The 5590-nt window shown below is 48.7% G+C and overlaps 1 pseudogene across 1 annotated transcript in view; it reads left to right on the top strand.

Annotated features, from left to right (window-relative positions):
* LOC103258377 overlaps window positions 1-1103 on the top strand; it is a 1599-nt pseudogene extending 496 nt beyond the window's left edge. The window contains exons 2-3 of the transcript XR_002481858.1: window positions 1-11; window positions 170-1103. The exon at window positions 1-11 is cut by the window's left edge and continues 70 nt beyond it. The product of XR_002481858.1 is annotated as a tropomyosin alpha-1 chain-like (transcript). The remainder of the gene's footprint in view (window positions 12-169) is intronic.
* The last annotated feature ends 4487 nt before the right edge of the window (window positions 1104-5590 follow it).

Here is a 5590-nt window from a genome sequence, read left to right as displayed (position 1 = left end):
GGACTCAGCCTGTAATCCCGCACCTTTGGGAGGTTGAGGTGAAGTGGATTGCTAAGCCCGCGGGTTCGAGACCCGCCTGGGCAGCGAGAACTCATCTCTACAATAAATCAAAAAAATCAGCCGGGCGTGGTAGCGCGCGCCTGTAATTCTGGCTACTCAGAAGGCTGAGGCGAAGGATCGCCGGAGCCCAGCAGGCGAGGCTGCAGTGGCCGGGAGCGGCCACTGCACTCCAGTCTGGGCGACAGAGTGAGACTTCAACTCAAAAAAAAAAAAAGAAAGAAAACATTAAGGGCTGCCGAGGACAAGTACTCGCAGAAGGAGGACAAGTATGAGGAGGAGATCCAGGTCCTCTCTGACAAGCTGAAGGAGGCTGAGACTCAGGCTGAGTTTGCTGAGAGGTCAGTAACTAAACTGGAGAAAAGCATTGATGACTTAGAAGAGAAAGTGGCTCATGCCAAAAAAGGAAACCTTAGCATGCACCAGATGCTGGATCAGACCTTACTGGAGTTAAACAACATGTGAACACCTCCTTAGCAGCGGCCACATTCGCTCATTTTGTTCTTGTTTTGTTTTTAAACACCTGCTTACCCCTTAAATGCATTTTTATTTACTTTTACCACTGTCACAGAAACATTCACGAAATACCAACTGGGGTGGGGGTGGGGAAAACACACACAAAAAGGCAAGCCTGTGTCCGGGCAATAATAGTTTAAATGTGCCATTTCCCAGGTTGACATCGCCACACATTGTAGAGAGTTTAGCAACACTGTCTGCTTAGTCCGTGTAGGAATCCTCACTAAAGCAGAAAGATTTTCACTCAGAGTGCCAACAGTAGAGGCAAAAGGAAGATGAACATTGGAAACACAGTCAGGTGTGGATTGGTGCTACTTCAAACAAAAGATGCCCTGTGGTCTCTGTTCCATAATATACAATTTAGAACTCTGTCCAACACTAATTTATTTTGTCTTGAGTTTTCCTACGAGATGAGACTGTGGATTCCACATTTCAGAATTCACTCAAGCCAAGGGTCTGTAAGCCACGCTGCTCTTGTAAGACTTCATTCCTTCCCGACTGGCACACTCGCAGCTCGTGACAGCTCTGTAGGATGGCATTCCATGTGGGCCACTCTTTCAGTTCTCCATGTTAAGGTGAAAAGTTTAGGCACTACGTATGACTGGGAAGGAAAGAACATTTTCTTAAGAGTTATGCCTGTGTGTAAACATTGTATAATGATATGGAATAAAATGCACATTGTAGGACATTTTCTAAAAAAAATAATAAAAAATAAACTATAATTTGATACTTCATTGTTAATTAGTTAATACCTTGATATTTCACATCTAGTTGAAACACTAATTGCTACCCATTCTTTTCTTAACAAAATGTTGAAATTCCTTTGTGCATCAGTGTGCCCAGCAAAAAACTATATTTCCCAGCCTCCTTTGCAGCTAGGAGTGGCCCTATGACACAGTCTCAGTCGAAGAATATAAAGCAGAAGTTACTGGTAGGACCCAGGAAAGTTTTCTAAAGGGAACCTACTTAGCTTTCTTTCTTTTTTTTTTATTGTAGAGACGAAGTCTTGCCAAGTTGCCCGGTCTGGTCTCGAACCTGCCGGCTCATGCAATCCACTCACTCGGCCTCCCAAAGTGCTGGGATTACGGGCGGAGCCACAGAGCCCAGCCAAAAATCTCTTTTTTTTTTTGAGTTGGAGTCTCACTCTGTCACCCAGGCTGGAGTGCAATAGCACACTCACAGCTACCCCAGCGTCGACCTGCTGGGCTCCCATGATCCTTTGACCTCAGCCTTCCAAGTAGCCAGAACGACTGGTGTACGCTACCACGCCCAGCTAATTTTTTTGATTTATTGTAGAGACAAGATCTCTCCAAGTTACCCGGGTTGGTCTCAAACCCATGGGCTCAAGCAATCCACTCACCTGGGTCTCCCAAAGTGCTAGGATTACAGGCTGCACCACTAAGCCCAGCAAGGGAAACTTAGCTTTCATATGCTCTTTTAATCCTCCCTCTTCCTTTCAACTTGCTACCCAGAATGGCCCTAGGCTAGGACGGTGAAGCAAGAAGACTGAAGGCTCCTGGGACATAGATGATGGCATCATGAGGCATTGTACCTCCCTAGGCTGCCTACCTCTGGACTTCTTGTTAAATGAGAAAGATAACCCTATCTTATATACACCTGTGTTTGGAAGGCCTCTGTCATGGTCAGCCAAATACATTCCTAACAGATTCAGGAGGAAATACTTGAATTATTCCTGAGCACATGAGGGGGAAGAGCAGCAGCAGAGCAAAAGTTGGGACTGAAAGTAGGGGAAAACCAGAGGTTAACTCCACAGCCATTTGCAGGAACTAAGGACAACCAAATGAGGATGTCTCCATGACAACAGCGAGGATGGGGTTGTTGCCATGCCGATCCTCAACACCTTAGGCTGCTATAACCTTCAGGGAAGGAAGAAAGGAACTGGAACTGACTGAATGGAGTTTCTGCCACCTGGCAGAATGGAAGCAAAGGAGAACTTAAATTTGGTTATGAAGAAAAGAAGTGAACATTCCTTACACACTTGAGTTTGCCCTGAGATTCCTACACTCTATATTTCCCTTAATAAATGTGTTTAAAAGGCCCTGTTGAACAAAACTGAGCCAAATATCCCCAATGCCTGCCCTCTGCCACCATGTCCTATGTCCCACTGTCTTTCCAGCCTGCTTTGAGGCTCACTGCAGGATTCTGGGTGTTTCTTTTATTGATTCTTTTAGTGTTTTCCCATCTCCACCTTACCCCTCTCTACCAGCCCCACTCAGTGGTGCCCAGATGGTGCATCACTCGCCCTGACCCATACCCAGTCCCCTGAAGTTCTGACCACACCCCCACCCCAAGCAGACCTGTTAGTTACCTAGCAATCCTTCCCTTCCCAAGACCTTGGTAACAATGAAAGAAGTCATCATTTATTCTAAAGGGAACCTACTTAGCTTTCTTTTTTTTTTTATTGTAGAGATGAGGGCTTGCCAAGTTGCCCAAGCTGGTCTCAAATCCACTGGCTCAGGCAATTCACTCTCCTTAGCCTCCCAAAGTGCTGGGATTACAGGCTGAGCCACCAAGCCCAGCTAAAAATCTGTATCTTTTTTTTTGTTTGTTTTGAGTTGGAGTCTCACTCTGTCGCCCAGGCTGGAGTGCAATGGCACACTCACAGCTACCCCAGCATCGACCTGCTGGGCTCGGATGATCCTTCAGCCTCAGTCTTCCAAGTAGCCAGAACAACTGGTGTGCGCTACCACACCCAGCTAACTTTTTTGATTTATTGTAGAGACAAGATCTCTCCAAGTTGTCCAGGTTGGTCTCGAACCCTCAGCCTCAGGCAATCCACTCACCTCGGTCTCCCAAAGTGCTGGGATTACAGGCTGAGGATTACAACAACAATGATAGTTCATGTTTGTTAAACTTACGCTGTGGGTCAGGATGACACTAAGGTTCTTCCCATGCATAAGTCAATTCATCGAATAGTATTGCTCCCATTTTACTGATGAGGACATGGAGGCTCACAGACGTTAAAGAATTCAGCATTTGAACTCGGGCTGCCTGATTGTGAGTCCCAGATGATGAAAGGAAGGATGGCTGCCCTGATCCAGGGGCTACCAGCAGCTAGATCCTGGTGAGGTGGGTAGTTGCAATTTTAAACCTGTAAGGCCCTTCCTGGGCTGCCCTGTGGGCAGGAGGAGAAACCTGAGCCTCAGCATGGCCTCTCCCTCAGAAGCCCATTAAGCAAGAAGAGTAAACCCTGAGAGGCAAGGCGGGGAGGAGCCTAGGGGCCTCCAGTTTGCAATCCTCAGTGCTTCCTTCCCCTCATAAATTATTCAGACCCACGACCAGGCAGCAGATCAATAATGCAGGAGGCAGAAACCCTGGAGGGGCCCAACTTCCAGCTGACCAGTTCTACTGCCAGCTCCAGAGAAGGACCTCCAACAGGGTGTGGCCAGCACGCCTACCCAGGAAAGGCTTACAGGTTGTATCCTGCTCAGGTGGTGCCCAGGGCCCCTGCAATTGATCTGCTCTCAGCACACCTGGCTGAGTACCCATGCTGCAAAAGTCCCCAGGAAGGGACCCCTTTGTGCGGTTTTGTGCTGCTTCTGCCTAGAAGGACCCATTTTATAATCAGCACAAAGGTACTTTATGAACCCTGGCCAACCTGGGAGTAGGAATTCCTATCCCAACACAGGGGTGCAAGAGGCATTACAGCTTCTCAAGGTCCCTTCCTCCTCCCTCTTCCTGGAGGCCTAGAGTCTGGGGATGGAGACCCAGGGCTTTAACTTTGATTGTGAGTAGAAGTTTCCATCCAAGCAGCCCTGAGACACCCACTTGGCTTTCCTCCATTCCTGGACAGGTCCCAGAAGGTTCCTTGGGCATCAGGCCTTGGGGGAACACCTACCCTGACCTTCTGACTTCCTCCCACCCACACACAAATTGTCTTCTTCACCTGGGCCAAAGCCTTACTGGTGAACATGCTAGGAAGGGGGGTGCAAGTTTCTGCTGTGAGACCCCCAAACTTATCTGGGGTTTCTCTTGTCCTTCTCTTGGCTTCTCAGTATTGCCTAGATTTTCTGTTTGTTACAATAAATCCTAGAGGAAGAAAGGAAGGGAAGAGAAAGGAAGAAGGAGGGAAGGTTGTTCTTTTCAGAGGGGAGATGAAGGATCCGCTGGAGAAGGTGAGTCCTCAAGTGCCCCTCGGCTCCGTGGCTCTACCTTCCTGAGACTGAGGCCATGCTGGGCCCTCTCCAGAGGAGCACTGACTGAGAGACAGAAGGAGGAGGCTTCAGGCAACCAACCAGAGCTTGTCCAACTTTAAGCTGTGTAGAAACACCTGAGGATCTTACTAAAGGGCAGATTCTGGTTGATAAGGGAGTGGCCTGAGCTTCTGCCTTTCTGACAGCTCTGGGCGATGCCCAGACTAATGGTCTAGGGACCACACTTTGAATAACAAGGCTCTGGAGTCCAGACTGGTGGCTTCCAGCCTTGAATGATCATTGAGATCTCCTGGAAAGCTTTTCAAAATCGGGATATGCAGGCCATACCCAGGCCAATTAAACCAGGTTCACTAGGAGCGGCACCCAGGTATTCGAATTTTTGAAATCTTCCAGGTGATTCCAATGTGTGGCCAGGATTGCAAGCCCTGCTCTCGGTTGTCTCACTCCTTGACAAGATGAGACTGAGACCTGGAGAGAGACTGTGGCCACCCATGATCACACAGCCAGTGAGTGAAAGACTTGGGAAGGGGACTAGATGCCCCTGGATCCTGGACAGAAGGAGCTGTCTTCTCTCATGTGTCAGAGAATGGGAAGGAGGCAGGGTGGGACTGGGGGTGGAGGCGAGCAGGACACCAGGGTCAGCCTGGGGTACCCAGAACCTCCCGGATTCTGGGACAGGCGGAGTCACTAGACTGTGCCCCCAGGTCATTGTCATTGTGTATCCAGCTGTCCAGTGGGCCTTCCACACCCCGAGTGTAAAGAGATCGTGATCCTGTATTCTGATGGGAAGCCTGAGGTCTCTGATCCCAGCAGCACAGGCATCTGTCATTTGACCCCTTCTT

Source organism: Carlito syrichta, unplaced genomic scaffold (assembly GCF_000164805.1).
Source record: "Carlito syrichta isolate Samal-C Ts95f unplaced genomic scaffold, Tarsius_syrichta-2.0.1 Scaffold302085, whole genome shotgun sequence".
In the NCBI taxonomy this organism is placed as follows: domain Eukaryota; kingdom Metazoa; phylum Chordata; class Mammalia; order Primates; family Tarsiidae; genus Carlito; species Carlito syrichta.
Note: the sequence above shows the minus strand (reverse complement) of the source record. Positions and strands in the feature narration are given on the sequence as shown.